Genomic DNA, 21,291 nt, shown 5'->3' with positions numbered 1-21,291 from the left:
GACCGCCGCAAGCTCCATGTTATGAGTGGCTTTTTTTTTCGTCCCGTGCGCTCATATCATCGCAGAAGACACGCTCAGGCAGTAATTTAATTATATTCAATGTTAAAAATAGTTACGTGAGAGTAAAGCGATCGTTGAGGAAGTTGAGAAAGCTAGAATACCGAGGCTGCCCCACACACAACCACAGCGGTAGCGGCGTTCGCATGCCCTCTCATGCACGGTTGCGCCTCTAGCGGCGGGCGCTGGCGCTATATGAAACTGAGGCGGCAGTTTCGTGACCAGAAAAAAACATGGAAGGACTCTGATCTCACTTAGGGGTAAACTAGCTTCGGAGGTGTAGGCAACACTGTCAAATATTTCTAGGTTTCCTGTTGCCACCGGTAGTCCCATGACATGTATCTCGAATCAGCGGCTAGATGAGACAATTCGATTTCTAGTAAGAGGTGCTCGGGTACCATTTTCTAGATTAGGTGTATTCGAAACGATTCAATACGCTCCTGCTCCTTCTCGCAGGTCGTTTGCAGCATTGCCAGAAGAACGAAGCGTAAACAGGTAATATCCTTTCGCAGAGGAATTTTGTATAGTTCCGGGCGTTACCATCTGCATATTGGCGGGATTATAGAGTTTTATTTTCGCTTTGTACATGATACGTTAGAGCGATACGTGACAGTGATACGTGACATGTTATAACCTGTTATGTTATGCATGCACATCGCATGAAGCAAATTACTGTGGCGGTGAACAGACGACTCGGCGCGGATGAACACATTTCGAGGCGCGTTCGGGCTTCCTTCGGCTAAGGAGCCCTGCAGTATCTAGAGTGCAGCAAACTACTTGTGAGATGGAGTTTAGGTCACGTTTATCTTCCCTAACGCAATGAATTATTCTTTTTATAATTACTGCTTTATTCAAAAAACACATTCCACGTTTTCTTTTCGTGCCCCGCTTACTCTGTACCCACGACGGCAGATGCATTCAAGATTCGCTGTGCCTACCACTTTGCCAAGGGTCAACTTCCTCTTTCACGGCCAGGCTCACGGCAATGCTCGCATCGAGACACTCAATTTTGCTTGTACCGTGGCGCCCTCTAATGGCAGTTGCCGGAAGCAAGCAAAATCAATGCATATGGCAATACCCATGGAGGCAGTAAGTAAACTAGACATAAACTAGAAGGGAGCATTGCGTCACGCAGCCCGCCTTCGCAATAAGCCAATTCTCCGTGAAGCCATCCCCTTTTTTCTATCTCAAAAAAGTTGGCGCAACAGGTGACCCTGCGCTCGAAGGACTCGGCCCAACGGAGCTTGGTTTCCGGTACGTCTTAATAGACGTGCGCTCGTGCTGGTGCTTTACCATCCGCTCTGTGCACATTTTTATACCGATACGCTCGTGCACCTTCGGTCGTTTAATTCAACGTATACGTTTATTTTCTTCGAGGCAACGGGCGAGTGAGACAGCCGTACGTTACTGTCGCGCTTGTTGTCTTTTCGGAACAGCGTGCGCTGAGCGCGCTTAGCGCTGCGATGGAAGAAGCAAAAAATACACCGGCGATTACGATACTCCCTATAATGCGAAATTTGAGCGCAGTTCGACACGCGTTTCCATTCCGCGATATATTGGCTGGCACGGACAGTCTTGTCTCGTGCGGCACGCTACAAACGGAGGGTAAATGTGGCGCGACTGCCTCGCTAATCGGGAGATCGCGAGAGGCAGCGCGTGGGCGACGCCTAGACGCGATTCGCGGCAGCCGCCGCAGACAGACCTCCGCTCATGCAGCGATTTTGTTTCCATACAGACGACGCGTTCCTCTGGCGCCATCTCGTAGCCATCGTCACCGCTGAGCCCGTCTTGCGCGGCACTACGCTTTTCTTCTCACACTTTCGCAATACCCTCCTCCTCCGCTTTCCTCCTCGCGCTCTCTTCGCTATCGCCATCGTTCATCACCCACTGCGATCCGCGTTGGCTCTTTCATCATTCGCCGTGATCGTTCGTTCGGTTACGAGGGCCGCCGACATACAACGCAGGAACGGGCACCTAGGAGCTGCGCTCTAAAAAAGCTTATCGTTACGTGATCACGTGTTCCGCCAACTCATTCTGGCTTGAATTTTGTTAGGTAATGCCCTCTCCTACTTATTTTTTGTTTCCTTGATTCTTGGCGTGCCGATTCCTCGCACGTTCTCCGGATACTAAAGTGGAAAACATGCGACACAACGCGGTGGCTCTAGTGCGGTGCAAGGCAGTCCATTCGTGACTCTGAATTCAAGAAAAGAGCGATTTCGAGAGCGCGTGAGATACCTCGTTTTCTCTACTCTTTTTTTCTCTCTCAACCTCGCCACAGTTCCTGACAATAACGGGCCCCCGAAGCAACGTGCCGAACTCCGCATGCCAACAGTCAGTGCCAACTCCGCATGTCAGCAACGACGACACCCTGCTTTTCGTTGAAGCCTCACGCAGATGCTTGGTCGCCTCGTCCAATGCTGATACGACCGTTCACGGCTGTCCATAGCCGCACCAACAGGCCGGCTCACTCTCTTTCCAAAGTTATACGTACGGCGACAAATTCGTTCGATAAGAGCAGCCACGGTACCGTGAAGATCGAGCCGACAGCGGCTCGTCAATCTCTGCCCTTGCGGCCAGCCGTCTACCCTTTCACAACAGGCCAAACGTTATGTCCCTACGCGGCGCCACTTGCCGAGCATTTCTCCTCCCTCCGTGAGAAAGAGCGCATCGCAAGGCAGACACGCGCGCACAGGCAAAGCACTACTACCGCGCGATTTAATAACGATCCGAAGGACCGACACATTCGAGAGGCGCAATCTTCCCCCGCGCGGGCAGCGACTCAAAATTTGGATTCATCTAAGGACCTTACAGAAGCCCGCGCCGCTTAGCGGCGGAATCCACATCGCAGCACGTGCCGCGCGCCCTTCCTGTTTCTTGTCTCTCGTGGGGGAGCAAGATCCGAGGGGAACACGCGACATTCCCGTGAAAGAGCAGTTAGCGGCCGCTGACTGAGCCATGCGGCGTACGCAGCTGGCTGCGTGGTTCGACTGCGAGCGCGCGCGGAAGGTGCGTGGCAGATCGTGCGTGGACCTTATCGAGACTCTCGACGACACCTCCCCCGGTTCCACCCGCGCCCTATTACGGTCGCAAGACGAGAGCCGCTGGCTGGGATGAGGACGAACACCCCCCCTCAGTCAACTCCTCGGCCCTCTCCCGCATTTCGTGTCTTGACGTGTTCTCTTTCGTCTGGCGCGCCTCCATTAGCCCCGAGAATTAGGAGTGGCGCCCTCTCGCGAGTGACGTCACGGCCAGGACGCCGCTCGCTCCGGCTCGCTCGGCTGCCGCGCGCGCTCGTTCCCTTCGTGTATGCTTGGGGCATGGGTGGCTCGAGCCGTACGTATTGAAGAATACGTCGGCTTCTTTCAGCTGCCATACCTTAACCACAGTTTCTTCTTCAAAAGCGTGTGAGTCGAGAAACTTTGCGGCTTGGATATCGCAAGCTAAGTAACGTTAAAGGGGTCTACTAGGTTTTGCAATGCATATATGCGCCGTGTCTATCGGTAAATTTTGACTAAAAAAAGAATATCTGCAAATTCAACGCGCGAAGTTGTGTATAATGCTTCGCTAAACATTTAACATTCCTTTAGTATTTAGCTATGAGAGGCATTGCATTTTACGTGGAAGAAAAATTTGGTAATTGGCGTCAACATGTTATCTGATTTTAGAAAGACACTGCCCAGCGAAGCTCTCATCATGATTCCTATTACTCTGGTGTGTTGTTCTATTCAAATATGGCCATTCATGAATGCGCAAAAAAATAGTTAGGTGCGCATTTCTTATGAAAAAGTTTGCTGCTACTTTCATCCCCCTCTGAAACAGGCCTCCAAAAAAACGAATTGCTCATGGCTGCTAACACGACGGCGCGTCATGTAGAGTATTTACATAGTTAATTCACAAACACCATAGTAGCAATCACCTGAGAGAAAAGTTTCGTTGTTAAGATCGAGAGCCACTCAATTGAAAGTGATGAAATGTTTCATAGTGGCCCTCAGTAGCCTTTATCGACAATATGGCGCACCCCTGATCACGTAACGGTAGCAATCGACTGTCCGTATGGCGAGGCACGCTATGTTCGCGAAACCCATCAGTTCACTACAACTTCGAGTTAAAACCATAAAGCATGTTTTTTACAGCGCCAACTGGAATGGCTAAAGTATTCTCGAGCTACTACACCGCAGCTTAGATTTCCTGTATACAAAAGGAAAATTCAAGCACCTTCTGTCTCACCATGTCTCGATCCAGCGTTATTCAATTATACAAACGGATAACTATTCGCTTCGTCGGTACATAAAAGAGAACCTTGCAGGCAAATTAAGTTTGCTCCAATCCAATCGCAAACATTCATAAAGAAAGCACCACAAGCCTTGCATATACTTTCACTTGATTTCTGACCCTCCACCGGGGGAATTTCGATATCTTCAATATGTCCCATACTACTAATTATTGACGCTTCGACTTCTTTCTGGCTGCAGCGATGCGGTCCAGCAGGCATACTTCACTAAAAAAATTGGGCCGAGCAGCCTGTGTCAGTTCGCCACAGATTCGTCATGTATATTCCTCAAGCAGCAAGCACCAGTAAATTTCTCAAGTGAGTTTTATTTGATTTAATAATTTCCATTTACACACACACATGTACAGAGGAGTGGTAAGTGGAGGTGGATGAGGGAAAAAAGTCGCACAGACGCGGCTTACCTCACCCCCTTAGGTACAATATGGCTGCATGGGGTAACACATCAAGCGCATCAAGCGCCATATAAATTACATTTACATAGTGGCCATAAAACATTGCAGTTATACAATATATGAAAGAACAGTGAAATATTTCCACAATAACAATGCAAAACACACTGCGGCATTGAAATAAATAAATGATATACACTTGGTAATATAGACAAAAAAAGAGGAACATAACATACATTATTAATCATTAACAAACGCGCTCTAAAGAGGTGAGTTGAACGTGTAGCACGGAAAAGGGAATATATATTGGTACATTCCTATTTGTACTCTGTAAATAGTTGTAAGCCTTCATTAACTTTACTTCAAGTTTCCGCCGCTTAAAAAAAATGAACACGTGAAGAACCGCCTAATGTTGACAAGCAGTTAAAGAAGCAAGTGAGGCGTGTAGAATCTAAGCTCCAGTATTAGTTAAGTCCCCGTGCTACTGCCGAGCGTTTCTGTGAGGAAATGCAAAAATTCGATATTATACCATGAACTACTCGTCGTGAGCAAACCTGTTTTAGCGGAATAAAATCAACGTAACTGCTGTAGAAGTCATATATAGCCAGCTTTGTGACATACTTGTTGCACCGCGGCAGGTATGGTATCATAACTGGATTCCTATAGGCTATGCTCTTGCGATTGTCTATCCGCGTATGAAAAACCCGCAATGGGCTGGTCTGCGTCGCTTCGGCTGGCACTGTAGCTTTGCCTTCGAGAGCTGCATTGTTGTCTAACAAATTAGCTCTTGGAATAAATGTTCGCAAAGGAAGACGTCGTAAAAACATATTTGAGACGACCACCATAAGTATACAAGCAGAGAGAACGAGGGCGAACAAACGAAAACACCGCAGAAAGCGCCCGGACAACGCCCGAACTGTAGCAGACGACAGGCGCGAGTCCTTGCCCTGACGTCACGCGAGCGGCGCTCGCAGCGCCGCTCGTGTTCGTTCTCGGGGCTAATATTCTCGTTCGGGCCACGGGCGGCAACGGCGGCGCGCCGATTAGATTCCGCGCCCATCTATAAAAGCGCTCCTCCCGCGCCACCCCGTGGCCCCGACCGCGGCCTCGATAAGCCGAAAATAAGGACGGCGACTGGTGTCAGGGCGTTTTATTTGTGGTCGTTCTCTTCCTATCTTCATCGCTTGCTCAAAACACGTAATCGCAACTTCATTACGTAAACACGTAATGGTTTCTCAATAAAGAACAAATGGCGGAGGCTGCGGAACAGTTCCTTCTGCACTATCTCGCAAAACGCCATGAAAGCATGACATACCGACCTGTATAGCGCGTAGGGAAGGGAAGCGTAGCAGGGGGCGGCAGAAAGTTAGGTGGGCGGATGAGATTAAGAAGTTTGCAGGGACGGCGTGGCCACAATTAGTGGATGACCGGGGTTGTTGGAGAAATATGGGAGAGGCCTTTGCCCTGCAGTGGGCGTAACCAGGCTGATGATGATGATGATGATGATAGCGCGTAGGATAGCGAACTGGATTCAGTCTGGTTAACCTCCATCTATCTATCTATCTATCTATCTATCTATCTATCTATCTATCTATCTATCTATCTATCTATCTATCTATCTATCTATCTATCTATTCTATGCAAAATGAAGAAAGCAACACGAAGGAGAAATTGCCCACGAGCATCGAATTTGCGTATTTTAGCATGGCGTTACGATTTGCCCTCGATTTCGAAGGCGCGGAATACCCTGCGCATGCGCAGTCGGCGGTGTCCGCGTACCTACGCTATGCTAATGCTTTGCTAAAAGGGTCGATTGACGTATATTGTTCCGCAAGTGTACACGTGAGTGCGCCTTCTCTCCACTTGACACAGAGGGAATCCTACGTTATTGATAGGTGTCTATTTTGTGTAATCTGGTTTTTTGTGCACCGCTGTTAGTTGTGACGCTTACAAAGCTTCTGCGCATGGGGTTAGCTTGACCTGCAGACTGTTCCAAAGAAACAAAGTAGGTAGCGTCTTATCCGGTATCCCGCACATACGTCGGTCTCTCTGTTCTTACTTTAGTTCCGCTACAGTTGTACAACGTATAACACGTAGCGTCCACTAAAGGAGTAACTTCTATAACGTCTTTAGTCGCTTCCAACATGGAGTGACAATTACAGCGCTCGCCAGTAGAGAAGCAAGCTTGTTTATCCTAAAGCAACTGCGGAAATTTGGGCAGTCAAGTGCGCATAACCCGTTGTTCCAATAGACAGCTTTCTATTAGGAGACGCAAAACGTATCCAATCATTGTGGAACGCAAGCCTCCGATCTTACGAAAGAAACCAAAGTGAGCACCAAAGGGCGCGAAGGGCTCACAGTGAAGTTTGCTTCCCCGAGCGCTTGGGTGAAGCTCGCGTCTCCTAACCTGAAGCTGTGTGATAACTGAATAACGCTGCTCGAGTCCATATATCTCTAAAGGGGTATATACATGAATATATTTACATATACATAAAAATATCCGAGGAAAACGTTTATTTTTGTCGATAACGTTCAACTTGAATAAGGATATTCAACGAAAATAAACATATTTTTGGAAGCTCTTTCAGCAATATGTGGGCAACACCAGGCATGGCGCTGAAAACGAGCTTCATCCGAAACCGCGTACGGCATTGCTTAGAACTTGCACGGAGAGTTTTCAACATATGTGAAATATAGGTGCACACTGTATTTCGTCTGCATTAACTGTGCGGTACCACTGCAGCCTGCGTTATCATTGCGTCGGTCTTTCTCCTCTGACCATGCTCTTTTGGTTATTGCTTTCCAACAATTGCTCCTACCCACTACGGCAGTTTGGTCAACAGGGTAATATTACAAGTGTTTTTTTTTTAATGTTTGTAAAAGAAAGGTAAAACTTGGAATATTAGAGCGTGGTAGAAGAAAAAGATTGTATGAATGAGAAGAAAGCTATAGTTAATTTGCAGATAAAGGAATTTAAAATCAAGAAATACATTTTCCAAACGAAGGTGAGTCGCGCGCCAAACTTCTTCCTCGACCTGTGTCTGTTCCTGCTCTGATCCAACGAATGACGCTTGCTGCCTGTCGCTTATCATCGGTTAAATGCATTTCGTCAGAAGCTCCGTAGTCAAGGACGAAAATAGGCGAGAGAAAAAAACAAATATTCTTCTGATGTGTTGCCTGCAGGAAACGCTCGTCCATAAAGCGGTATAGGGCGCTTAATTCACGGGCAGTCAATCGTGTAAACGAGGATCGGAAGGTCCATATGGCGGCACCATGACCCGTCGCTTCGTACACCATGATTAGCTCACCGAGAAGACAGCGATATATACATTCCCTGCGAATTCTCGGGTGCGCCTCATAGTAAAACATGCCTAGACAATCACTGGCCGCCACTCCGCGACCGCGGTAAGGCCATCCGGAGTGCGAGCTCTTGCTGGAGTGATACACCGCGTTCGCACGGCCGGCTTATCGTCCAGGCGGAGACATATGCCAAAACAAAACGCGGCAGCAGGAGAGCACGTAGCAGCTCGGAGGCCGTCTTTCGATGGGGGCATAATGCGAAATCGCTCTTGTACTTAAATTTAGGCGCGCTTTAATGCACCTAGCGTGGTCAAAATTATTCCGGAGCCCTGCTCTACGGCGTCTCTCACACGGTGAGTGTCCCTTCGGGACGTAAAATACAATCAATCAATCAATCAATCAATTGATCAATCGATCAGTCAAGCAATCATTCGTTATGCCTTGCATTGCGAATACCAAGAAAAAAAGTCGCAGTTTCGCCTGAAAGGCGAAGCATCCATTGCGATAGCAAATCAGTAAACAGCTATACGAAGTAGGAATATATGACCCGCCGTGGTTGCTCAGTGGCTATGGTGTTGGGCTGCTGAGCACCAGGTCGCGGGATCGAATCCCGGCCACGGCGGCCGCATTTCGATGGGGGCGAAATGCGAAAACACCCGTGTGCTTAGATTTAGGTGCACGTTAAAGAACCCCAGGTGGTCGAAATTTCCGGAGTCCTCCACTACAGCGTGCCTCATAATCAGAAAGTGGTTTTGGCACTGTTAGATATGGCGCCGTTTCCTGCGATTACTTCGAGTTCCCCAGACCACATCGGATTGCAGCACAGCTAATTGAGGAATGCAGAAGCAGGAAAGCGCATTCCAGAGAAGACACGTGCAAACAAGTTTGCGACCCCCAGGTCGTGTCCCGCCGGGATTAGAAGGGGCCCTGGGACAATGGAGCTCATTCGACCCCCTTCGTCTTTGAAGAAGGCTGTTGCCACCGCTGCGGAGCCGAGTCGCCGGGATTTGCAGGTGGGCATCGGACAATGGAGCAGGTGCAGCCCCGCTCCTTCTCCAGCCTACAAGTGGTTTGCCAGTCTGCGTGGCAAGACCGCAGAGAGCCCCGACAGGTGTGCCCCACGACACGGGCGCCTACCATTGGCTGCAAGTGGCGTCATCGGAGTGGACTCTCCCATTGGTCAAACATGACGTGACTTGCAGTGCTCGAAGGGCTTATAAGAAACCTTCCGGAGAGACCTGAGATTCTGGGACATGCCTGATTCCCTGATTCACCTCTCTCGAACTTCTTGCCGCGGGCCGCAGCGTCCGAGTTGCTGCCGGCCCGTAATGACTGTACGTCTGATACTTGTCGCTCACCTCCCTGTACATAATGTAGAATAAAATCCTCCCAAGTTTGGGGTATTTCATCCCGAAGTCCGTCCTCCAACCCCTACATCTGGTTGGCAGCGGTGGGATCGCCTCCGAATACATCAGCTGGTGGCAGCGCTACGAATCAACCTTCGTCGAGAGAGATCGTAAAGAACCGGGAAGAGCGAAGAAGAGAGAGCCTTCGTCGAAAGAGGTCCGAAGAGACTGGGAGTATCGAAGAAGGAGCGAGCCTTCGACCCAGGGAGTCCGGAAGGAACCGGCAACAGCGGACGAACGAACCGGATGGCAGGGTGCTGCAACCGTAAGTGAGCGCGTGGTTTTTTTCCTTATGATTCGCCAGACTCAAAGGTTGTGTGTTCAATTTTGATAGTTCTGGGAATCGGGAGTTTGTTGCATTGTGTGTTTGCACAAATTAATTAAGGAAAACAGTTTTAACCACCTGTCGGGGCAGCTGCCATGGATCTTAGAAGGTTGACGAGGTTAGACTTGTTGTTGGTGTGCGACGATTTGGGAGTTGAGGCGGACGAACGGATGGAAACGCCAGCTATCATAAAGGCGATTAACGATAGTGGCAATGATGATGAAAGTATTAGGCTTGCTTGGGAGGTGATACAGGAGCCACGGGAGCGTGTGCGTCGTGTACGTTTGCGAGAGCGTCGTGAGCTTAGGAGTGAGCGTCAGCGTGAAGAACGCGAGAATGAACGGAAGCAGGAGCTTCAAGAACTTACTCTTAGGTGTCAGCGTCACGAACGTGAGAAGGCACGCGAACGTGAGAATCAACGTAAGCTTGAGCAAGAGGAAAAGTATGAGAGAGAGAAGGCAGCACTGATCAAAGAGATACAGTATTGTGATCAGTTATTGGCACAGAGACAACGGCTGTCTGAGAATTCTGTACGTAGTACAGAGCGAAAGAATGAGGAAGTGTCTAGCGGACTTTCGCCAAAAGCCGATGAGAAGAGTAGTGCCTGTGAGATTAGCTGCAGAATCATAAGTGAAGGGAAAAAGCTAGCTGCTAACGATGCCTTAGTGGCAACAGAGGCCGTTAAAGGCGGCAAGGAGAGCGACGAGGTGCTGTGCCAACAGATGACTGTGGACACAGCTAGGCCAGCTGCGAACAAATTGGCACAGTTACCGCGTGTGTGCGTCGCAGGTAATGTTAGCGAGGTTGCTAGCGGAGAAAAGGGTACTTCTGACCCGACAGAAGCGAGCACCCATGTCAGGCCAGAGGTGCGTGCAGAAGTGAAGTGCGAGCTGGACGATGCAGTTGAGAATAGCTCTCGGGGTGGCGAGCTCCGTAGTCCACGAGAGAACAACTGCATTGTTCAGGGATCGGTGCGGCTCTCCGCCAGTCTAGATGGCCTAGATAGGGATGATTCAGTTAATCATTCGGACTGTGCGCGTGAGACAGCGAGCGATACCGACGGGCTGTGTGCCGATTCACAGCGTGCGCTGGGCAATGTAGTAGAGGGCAGTTCGCAAGAGTGCGAGTTGTCTTACTCGAGTAAAGCCTGCTGCATTGTGCCAGAGTCGGTTGAGCTGTCCGCCAGTCGAGGCAGAGAGAGAGTAGATTTAAATGTAAATCACTCAGACTGTGCGGGTAAGAGGCCGATCCGGGCCGACGAAACGTGTACCGGCCAGCACGAGGCACGAAAAGGCGATATGAAAGTGAGTGCGAGGAGAAAGCGCCGTAAAAAGAAGCGCAGTAAAAACCGAAAGTCGGTAACTAATGAGGCGCCGCCAAAGATGGCGAGAAACCCAAATGGGCAGGGCGCGAGGAAAAAGATGCGGTCGTCTCGGACGATGTTGACGCATCGAAAACGTTCGAGCCACAGGTCAAAGGGGGACCGCGAAGAATGTTCTGTACGGACGCGGACAAAGGGCACGAGGCAGTTAAGCTCCTCGTCGTTCCGTAGTTCTTTTTATAGCTCAGCGTGCAGTTCGAAGAAACGCAAGGTGGCAGGACGAGACCAGGTGTGGAGAGGCGACGCGGTCAATCGAGTTCGTGTTAAAAGCGGGGCGCGAGGACGCAAATTGGCAGGAGACCGTGACGTCTTGGGGGAGCTGATAGTTAGTCAGCCCTTTTGTTGTCTCTCGACAGCCAGAGTAGCTTTCAAGCCGCGACCAGCGCGAGGACGGCTCAGAGTATGAGTCAGTCGTAAGCAATCGGGAACGGGAAGCCAAGAGAGCTTCCGCAGAAGTGAAATGTTATTTTGTTTTATTATTGAGCATCGGAATGTTTTCGCGATTTGAGACTGAGATTTCTTTCAATGTGTAAGGTTTGAGCTTTGTTTGTGTTTTCGTTTGAGAAGCTCGAGATTTGAAAGATGCGTTTTATGTAAACATGTAGTCTCGCGAGATGCTCATTAATAAGTAGATAGGCTTTTTTTGTGTGTGTGAGTAACCTGAGGGTCAAGGTTATCGTCGAAAGGCCTATGGTAAAGCGCGTGTGTTATTTAACCTTCTTTCTTTTTAAGTGTTGAATTTTTTAAGGTTAAGCGCGTAGATTTTCAGTGAGTGCATGATTTGCACGAAGAAGCGTTCTTAGTTCCATTAGCGCATGTCCTGTGTGGACGGAAGGAAGCAGATTTATGACTGGGTTGCTCGTGTCTTGAGGGCAGCCGTATTCTGACTTCTATTATAAGTACGCGTGGAACGAGTTATTAAAAGACGCATTAGTTTAAGAGTTCTGCGGAGTGTGTAAGTCCCGCAAGTTTAATTGTTCGTTTACGTCACGTGTCCTGTAGGACCTTCAGGAAAAAAACGTGAGTAAGCGTAAGTGAAGAGTTTGCCTACAACGCAAGTACGCGTTCTGTTTAGTGACCACAAGGCTAGTGCGCTTGTGATTACGTACTTGTAAGGTTGACCAGATTGTTCAGTGGCACCAATACGTGTGATAAGTACGCCACTGCGATAGATTGGAAACATGCTGTTCGTGTAGTTAGGCCACTTATGTTATGTTCGGCTGTTTTCATTTGTTGTTTGCATCCTCGACGACCCTTTTGTTTTGCAACAACAATAGTGCTCTGGTCTTGTCGGCAATCGAGGAGAAATGCATGGCTGTTTGGAGGGGTGGTTACAACTGTTTTGTCAAAATTGGGGAACTAAATGATCAGGGTTGATTTTGACTCAGTACTAGCCTGGCGAGTCAGGGGTGAAGAGCCTGCGCTTACACGTGGGGCAGCGCTGTGTTGTTTGGTTTGTTTGACGTATGTTTTCCAGGGTCCAGGATCCCGAGGGTTGTCAAACGAGGCTCGACCCCAGTACCCTGCAGCTTCTTTCAGCGTTCCTCATGGCCAGCGAATTGAGTTCACCGGCCATTCAGAACTACCGGGGCGAGGACGAGCTGTTAGATATGGCGCCGTTTCCTGCGATTACTTCGAGTTCCCCAGACCACATCGGATTGCAGCACAGCTAATTGAGGAATGCAGAAGCAGGAAAGCGCATTCCAGAGAAGACACGTGCAAACAAGTTTGCGACCCCCAGGTCGTGTCCCGCCGGGATTAGAAGGGGCCCTGGGACAATGGAGCTCATTCGACCCCCTTCGTCTTTGAAGAAGGCTGTTGCCACCGCTGCGGAGCCGAGTCGCCGGGATTTGCAGGTGGGCATCGGACAATGGAGCAGGTGCAGCCCCGCTCCTTCTCCAGCCTACAAGTGGTTTGCCAGTCTGCGTGGCAAGACCGCAGAGAGCCCCGACAGGTGTGCCCCACGACACGGGCGCCTACCATTGGCTGCAAGTGGCGTCATCGGAGTGGACTCTCCCATTGGTCAAACATGACGTGACTTGCAGTGCTCGAAGGGCTTATAAGAAACCTTCCGGAGAGACCTGAGATTCTGGGACATGCCTGATTCCCTGATTCACCTCTCTCGAACTTCTTGCCGCGGGCCGCAGCGTCCGAGTTGCTGCCGGCCCGTAATGACTGTACGTCTGATACTTGTCGCTCACCTCCCTGTACATAATGTAGAATAAAATCCTCCCAAGTTTGGGGTATTTCATCCCGAAGTCCGTCCTCCAACCCCTACAGCACGTAAAACCCCATAATTTTTTTTAAGTAGGAATAGTAGCTTTAACCGCCGTATGAACTCGTACACATTCGTCAACTAAATTAACAAGCATGGGCCGGTATTTTGTAGCGATGCCTTTTCCCATTCTATGCTTTTCCCGGCTTTTCGCGCTTGGCGAATGGTCAGAGCGACGGTCTGCCCACATTATCAACGGGATCAGGCGGCCCTGTGTGGTCGATGATAAGAATAGCATAGAATAAGGCATAAGGCATCGCTACAAAATAGCGGCCATGGTGTCACGCGCGCACAAGCAAACATGAATACACCTCCCCTCGATGAGGGCGGAAATACGCTGTCAAGACGCTGGCGTGAGGAATGGCGGCAGCAGCAGCGAGCGAAATTGACCTTCGTGCTGCCTCTCGCTTCAACCGCGAACTAAGCGGCGAAAACGGCGCGCACGAAGCTATCAGCAATCGGCGCACTTTTCCCATCGCAGATCGCTTTCAAGATAAGGCCCGCGCGCGGCTGTGCCATACGCGAAGCCGCCAGAGTAGAATGCCTCCCCCCCCCCCCCAAACCTCCAGTAATGCGCCTGGAGAGCCCATATAATTGCTAAATACGGGTGGCGACGTCTCCTTGAACTAACTTCCCGCACCTGGTCACTGTGACGTGATGGATTTTGAAGGCATCTTCTAGGGCCTGCTTAATTATATAGCGGTGCAGATTGACTACATTCTGTTCTAAAGGAACCATATAATAAACATGGCAAGTTCCTGGAACCTTTACTCAGCCAACGCGGCCCAAATGCGAAAACGTACTTTGGAATCCCTGACGTCTCACTGGCGTACCGGCGTCGGGGTTTCGGCGCGAAATTCAAATACTGATACTTCGACCTTGATTTTTTCATCTGATAATCGAACTATTATTTTGAAATGACTGCCTGCAGGCTTCTCAAACGAGGCTTTATTAGTCTCAACTGATTTATTGTCTCGTGTCCCTTTATCAGCGCAAAACGTAGAAGGGACACGAGACGAGAAGACGACACCAGAAGCGCTGACTTTCAAGAACGTTTTGCGCTGTTAACACCAGGATGGAAAACCAAAAAGCCCAAGCTGCTATTCTAGCGAAATATAGCAGATCGCAGGGCAAGGCAGAATTAGTTGACGACTTCGATCCCGGGGACACAGAACACGGCAAATCAGTTCTGCTAGGGGGGGGGGGGGAGTAGATTTTAATGAAGAGAAAGGAGGAGAGGTCGGCTTGGAGAGCGTGTCTCCAGCCTGCTACTCCTCACTCTGGAAAGGGGAAGTGGGAAATACAGGGAAAGGTAGGTGGCGGGTGATTATTTATGGTACAATGAGATACTATATACACGTAGTCCAATATACGGATGCGCACTGTAGACACAATACACGTAAGAGTAATCTTGTCCATACAAAAATTAATCTTGTCACAAAAAGTTATTGCGCAAACACATTTCGCACTGACTGCACGTCTCACAGCTTCTAGAGGCGATCGTCTAAACCAGTCTCACTTAAAATTCTGCGAGGTGGCAGAAGATCCAAGGTGGAGGAATATTCATGAAAGGCAAAATTGTCGTTCGCCCTGATGTAGCACGAAGCTGCAAAGAAAACCCCCATGCGAGTTTCTCGGAAATACAATAAAAGCTTCGCAGCTAAAGAAAAATACCTCTTGAAGTTGAAAGGCGTTGGTTTGGGGTTCGATCCCCCGACCAGGAAGAATTTTTTTCTTCAACTGCAAAGCTTTCTTTTCTGATAAAATCGTACGGTTCTACTTTGTAGCTTCATGCTACAGTCGTGTGGATGACAATTATCCGTTTCGTGAAACTTCCTTTACCTTGCGGGCTTCCCAAGAACTTGAAAACTTCCTACGCCACGTCGCGCAAGAGTCCTTCAATTATTAAGGGACTCTGGTCATGTCTTGCCTTAATCGAAGCGTGTCGGTAGAACGAACGGGTACAATTGCCTTTTTTCTTTTCCTAACTCACAATAGCTGTTCGTGTTGAGTGTAAGAAATACAAAATGAAATGTATTACTATATACAAGGAGGCTTTGAATAAACCTTAAACCATCTGGTTTGTTAAATAATGCGGCCCCTGTCAGATATTTAGGCTGATTCATCTAATATGCTGCTCCGCTTATTTTGTGTTATCTTTTTTGGGACAAACCTTACCTTCCTTTGCGCTTGCTTTAACAGGTCATGCGGTCGTTGTTCCGGATTCATCTACCCGCCCGGGCGCGCGCGGTTAGACAATAATTTCCGCCAGAAATACTGTTTTCCAAACATTCGTTAATTTAGATCGAGATATTCGGTTAAAAGGTGCTCTCTGCTATTAAAGCGTTTGCTCTGCCCCTGTGTAGAAAGTACATATTATGAAAATATTTACATTAAACATGCATAGTTAGCCGGAACAACTGTTAAGTTCTGGACGGTAGTTAGCACACGGCTGGAATCGTGCGAACTGCTATCGAGCAGCAATACTGATTCTAATAGACCACCGTCATTGATCGAACAGGCGATATTCTGAAGCCATCTATACTCGCCGACAACTTTCTGCGACAATAAAGGGAAAGCTACGGGGACAAAGCGCGCACAAGTGCGAGCGCTTCTGAAAAGAGTCCCGTGTTTTCATTCACGTTAGGAAAAGCTGGGGAAGAGAAAACGTTCAGGTTCATTCGCCTCCCCCCTCCCCCTCACCTCTTCTGAACAAGCCTGGAAGAAGAGTTCATAGGTTATCATTCTTCGCTTGATTGACTGATCATATCAGCATAAGATCATATCTTTCAATGATTATCTATCGATATCTTCACATTTTCTCCTACCTCGTGGTCCCTGTGACTGCGTTATTACGTCGTTACGAAGCTGCGGGTGCGCCTGTAACGCCAACATCAGCTCTTGGTAAGACACATATGGTTAGGGATTACGGGAAAGGTGGGGGGGCGTATTGTTAGTGTCCACCTTGTGGCCATGTTCCTTTTTTCTGCTGCTGATGTGCCGATTGGTTGGGGGTATCTGTCTCCTCCTGACGCGTGTTCCTGCCCAGCCAATCAGAACTTCAGCAGCAGACGAAATACACATGTCCATTAAGTTGACACTTACAGAATTATCTCACCCCCCCCCCCCCCTTCCCGGGTCGGCCCACCCACGCCTTAGGTTGTAAGGCCTCCGGGATCGGCCCGCGTTGTGCACTAGTATCAAGATAGGCGCACCTTGGCCTTTTGGTTGGATAGGTCCTTTTGATTACACTGGCTGCCGGATCGGCTGGTGTTACAAGCCCCGCGGTACAACGTTGACGGACCAATTTCATCTGTATTACGCATCCTTTTAACCAATAAGTGTCGTCGCGTTCACACAAGCAGTTTTATCGCGGGAAGCTCGGTAGCGCTTGAGCGGTATTCTGACAATGTCGTGGGTGACGTTAACGAGTGGGGATCACGTGTTCTGACAGGGTCTACAGTCGTCCCACACAGAGGAGAATGGCTGTCTCTGAGCACACTCTCTCTCAGGTACACGGAATATGAGCGATCGTTTCCCCGTCGTAGCAGTGGTCACAGGCAGTGCGATCAGCCCTCTATACCGGAAAATCATTGCCTGTTCAACCTCTGTGGAATGCGGGATAGCGTTCATGCCGACCACATTGCCCCCGCGAAACCCACAGCACTTGGGCGTCATCAGTTCGATTACCGCTTTGGAGAAAAGAGGCAGGCTCTCGTAACGTATGGAGAATGGCAATAAATTTCGAGGTCCGCACGACGCTTTACCCGAGGAGTGCTCAGCACTTTGTCCGGTGTTACGGGAGCAATTTTAAAGGGACACTAATGCGAAAAATGGTTTCTTCTGCATCAGTAAATTACCTCTCCAGGACACCAAAAACACCACTCTTACCACAATAGGACGCTTGGTAAGCTAGAAAAGGCGCAAGAACGAAAGACGAGTGGCGACGCCTCCTTGAAGTTCCCGCTCCTGGTCGCTGTGACGTCATGGATTTTGATGGCACCTTCTAGGGCCTACTTAATTATATAGCGGTACAGATTGACTACACTGTGTTCTAAAGGAACCAAATATTAAACATGGCAAGTTTCGGGAACCTTTACTCAGCCAACGCGGCCAAAATGCAAAAACTTACTTTGGAATCCCTGACGTCTCCCTGACGTACCGGCGGTGGGGTTTCAGCGCGAAATTCAAATACTGATACCTCGACCTTGATTTTCTCATCTAATAATCAAACTGTCATTTTGAAATGACTGCCTGCAGTGTTCTCAAACAGTGTTTTATTAGCCTAAACTTATTTTTTTGTTGTTTCGCTTTAGTGTCCATTTAAGGAGGCCCTTAGAATATTGATCTGTCTTGTGAGCTCCGCATTGATGGGTACCTGTCCTTTTGTACTGAGGTAGCAGGTGTCTCCGTGCCATAAAAAAAAAAGAAAACTGATGCGATCGAAATTTCCTTCGCACACTGACAGGTCAGTTTTGTCGCCCTTCTTCACAATCGACCGGCCATCTGCTTGCCTATCTTTTTATGCCCCTGCATATAAATTTCACCATTTGCGGCTTACTTAAATTCAGACGCTTGAGCCTCTGTGTTTCTCTCGTCCACTTGTGGCAGAAGGGAACTACACTCAATGAAATATGCTCCATCGTTTTCCTTGCTTACAAGCAGCAGCGGCTAATACATAAGCTACTTCGTCAAACTATTGCCCGTACACATGAAACAGCCGCGTCCCTAGCGGTCGCGCGAACTACAAACCATGACGCAGAAACAAAATCCCCCCCCCCCAAAAAAAAAAATTCAATTAATCACAAATGGAACAAACTGGAATGTATAGTCGAGGAAGTAAATGGTACACGGCGCAGGCCACACTTATCTAGTGCAATTCGATGCCATTCCTCGCGGCCGACTCTTGTCGAATCCGGTTGTTTGAAATACGGGACTCCAGTAATGTAAGTCATGATTCGCAAAGTATAAGTGTTGATTTTTAAATCTATGACTTGTCACGTTGGCACGTATCTCATGTTTCCGAAACTCCCTTGCTAAACGGGCTCTTCGCATCCAACAGCGAGTAAGACAAAGCACTCACCTTCGCCGTGGCCGATGCCCGATGGTTGCTCAGTCCGTCCGGCCTGATCCACGTCCGGTCCTGCTCAACAGGCTGCCTCTGTCGGCACCACTTCTTTTATCAAGGCGCTCAGACGCGAGCCTTACGCACTCGCTTAATGCTTTTTTCCCCTTTCTTTTGTTCTGTTTTCATCTACACAGTGAAAGGACGAATCACGCTCGTTCTTCCCTCCTTAGCGTCTTACCGGACGTGACGTCACCGCGCTCATTTTGTGACGCTAAAGCGCAGTCGCCCCGGGGCCGACCAGCGAAAACTTCTGGAGCTTCAACCCCCCCCTCCCCCCCCCCGCTCCGCATACTCCCATATTCCGTCCTCCATATTGAGGCTCATTGAGAACGTGACGTCATTGCGAATGGAGACAGACGATTTGCTGCGCGAGGCGCAAGGACACGCCTTCTAGAGGGAAGCAGTGCGGCGAAGCGTTTGGACCGAAGAACAGAAGGCTTATGATGTCGCGTCCTCAAGAGAGACAAAACAGAATGAAATCAACGACCGAACGAGTACGTCACACAGCGTTCGAACGGGCCCCGTCTGCTCGATTTGCTCGGAATTCTTGGTCGTACTTTGAGCGGTGAAACGCTTTCGCGAAACGCAACAAGAAGAGGCTGTATAGTCCACGGCGCGGTGAACTGCGCTCTCACTTTCTTTTCAGATTTTCTTCGCGTAGGCCGTGTGTGCAACCGCTCCTGCTTTTAATAGCGGAAGAAAGAGTTCAAAGAAACAAATGAAGAAGAATCGAGCTTGATATCACCGCGACGTCAGACGGCACGGATGTTTATGACAATATAGAGGGGAGGAAACAACAAAAAAAAAAAACGAGAGGTAATTTTTTTTTTCATCGTGTCCTCTTCGCACATAGAGCGCTGCTGCCCATGCATTGTCTCCCCGCGCAGTTCGCCCGAGTTCCCTCGAGGAGCACTTGTGCCGAGGTCAACAATCATAAATCCCTTCTAACTACGGAGAGGACGAAACGCGCACGATGCCTGCGGCTTTGTTCTAAAGCCCTCTGCTGTAGCGGGTGCGTGCGCAGGGATTAGGTTCTTCGAGCGGGGGCTTACGCGGCCCTCGTATGGGGAAAGGGGTGGCTTCACTATAGCAATTTTCCGAGCGGCGCAGAAGCGTGCCCCGTCGCAAGAAATCGCCGAAAGGAAGAGCTTTTACGTTTTTGTTGCGATCGGAACGGCAGTACTGGTCATACATCTTTGTTCGAAATTGTTCGTTTCCCTCTGACGTGGACGAACTTCCGCTTTTCTTTCTCTCATTTCTTTTTTATTTTGTTGTGCGCATGTAAAGAGCATGCAGATGGAGACGTATTTTGGCGCTAGTTGATTTTTACCTCTAGTGCGAGAGGTAAAGAAATGACCTCCTCCTGCCCTGCGCTAGAGTTACTGTATATGCTACCTTTGGGCCCTGTCCCAAATATTTACATTATATAGTGGGACTGTACAAGTATATACCAATGGTTCGGTCACGCCATCTGCCACAACGGCCGCATTTGTCATCCCACAACTTGGAATTACTCGACGATTTCGATTAGACCACAAATCGACATCTCCGGCTGCGGAACTTGTGGGAATACGGGAGGCTCTCCGTTTTATGAGAACGCAGACACCCCATAAATGGACGATATTGTGCGATGTCAAATCAGCGCTACAGGCGCTAAAATACTTTGTAAAGAAAGGACCACGCTATCTGCTCGTGCTGGAAATCGTCGAACTTCATCACAGTGCCGAGTTAAGTGGCCACGTGATCACCTTTCAATGGGTGCCTAGCCATTGTGGTGTTTTTGGCAATGAACTCGCTGACAGTGAGGCAAGATCGGCCTCCTCTTCCTCTGATGAAGTACGGATTGCCTACTCGCGACCTGACACCAACTCCATGATCAAGGCACTCATGCAGGACCTTACAAAGGCTTACAGAGCCCACTATGACAACATTCACAGACGTCTACATATGATTGACACAGACGGTAAACTCTGTTTGCCCCCGAAGCTTACACGGAGCAAAACAACATTGCTACACAGGATTCGGCTCGGCGTTGCTTTCACCCATCGCTACGCAAACCTCATCGGCCAATCGAACAGCCCTGATTGCGAACACTGCCAGATGCCCGAAACACTGCAACACGTACTGTGCGACTGCCCAGCATATATGCTAGAGCGAAGTACGTTAGACAGTTTCCTAGCCAGCGTTGGCAGACAACTACCGTCGGAGGAAGCTATCCTCGGCCCATGGCCTGACACTGCAATTTCAATGCGTGCAACAAAAGTATTGTTGAAGTTTCTGCAGGACACCAAGCTCGACGAGCGGCTCTAGCGAGAAAACTGTCTCATGTACATAGGCACTCACCACTTCTCTTATCATTATCACCCATCCCAGTACTTTCACTCCCCTTCCCTCTTCCCCATTGCAGAGTAGCAGGCTATAGCGCACTAGCTCAACAAATTCTATTCATTCATACCTTTGGACCTACCTATACAATAACTCTACCCTGCGCCGCTCTAGCCCGCGTCAGTCGCAGATAGTTGTGAAATTATACCCAAATATAGGATGCGAAGTATTGCGTAGAAAGAAGGAATAAGACACTATTTGCCGCGTATAAAGAGTACTAAGCCCAGGCGACATTCACTATAGCTCGCCTAAAAATATTGTCTCGCCTCATGGGCTCAAAAGCGGAAGACCATACGAAGGTTGCAAAGATTCGGTGAAAGCGTTGAATGTAGAGCCTGGCACAATGAATAACTT

The 21,291-nt window shown here is 49.1% G+C and overlaps 1 protein-coding gene across 1 annotated transcript in view; it reads right to left on the bottom strand.

Moving 5' to 3' along the window:
- Positions 1-18,571, bottom strand: part of LOC135899857 (uncharacterized) — a 72,018-nt gene extending 53,447 nt beyond the window's left edge. Inside the window, exon 1 of the mRNA XM_065429250.1 lies at positions 18,508-18,571. The gene's annotated coding sequence lies outside the window, so the exon portion shown is untranslated. The remainder of the gene's footprint in view (positions 1-18,507) is intronic.
- Between the last annotated feature and the right edge of the window lie 2,720 nt (positions 18,572-21,291).

The sequence above is a fragment of the Dermacentor albipictus genome, chromosome 2, assembly GCF_038994185.2.
Source record: "Dermacentor albipictus isolate Rhodes 1998 colony chromosome 2, USDA_Dalb.pri_finalv2, whole genome shotgun sequence".
NCBI classification, from domain to species: domain Eukaryota; kingdom Metazoa; phylum Arthropoda; class Arachnida; order Ixodida; family Ixodidae; genus Dermacentor; species Dermacentor albipictus.
This window is presented reverse-complemented; position numbering and strand designations above follow the sequence as displayed.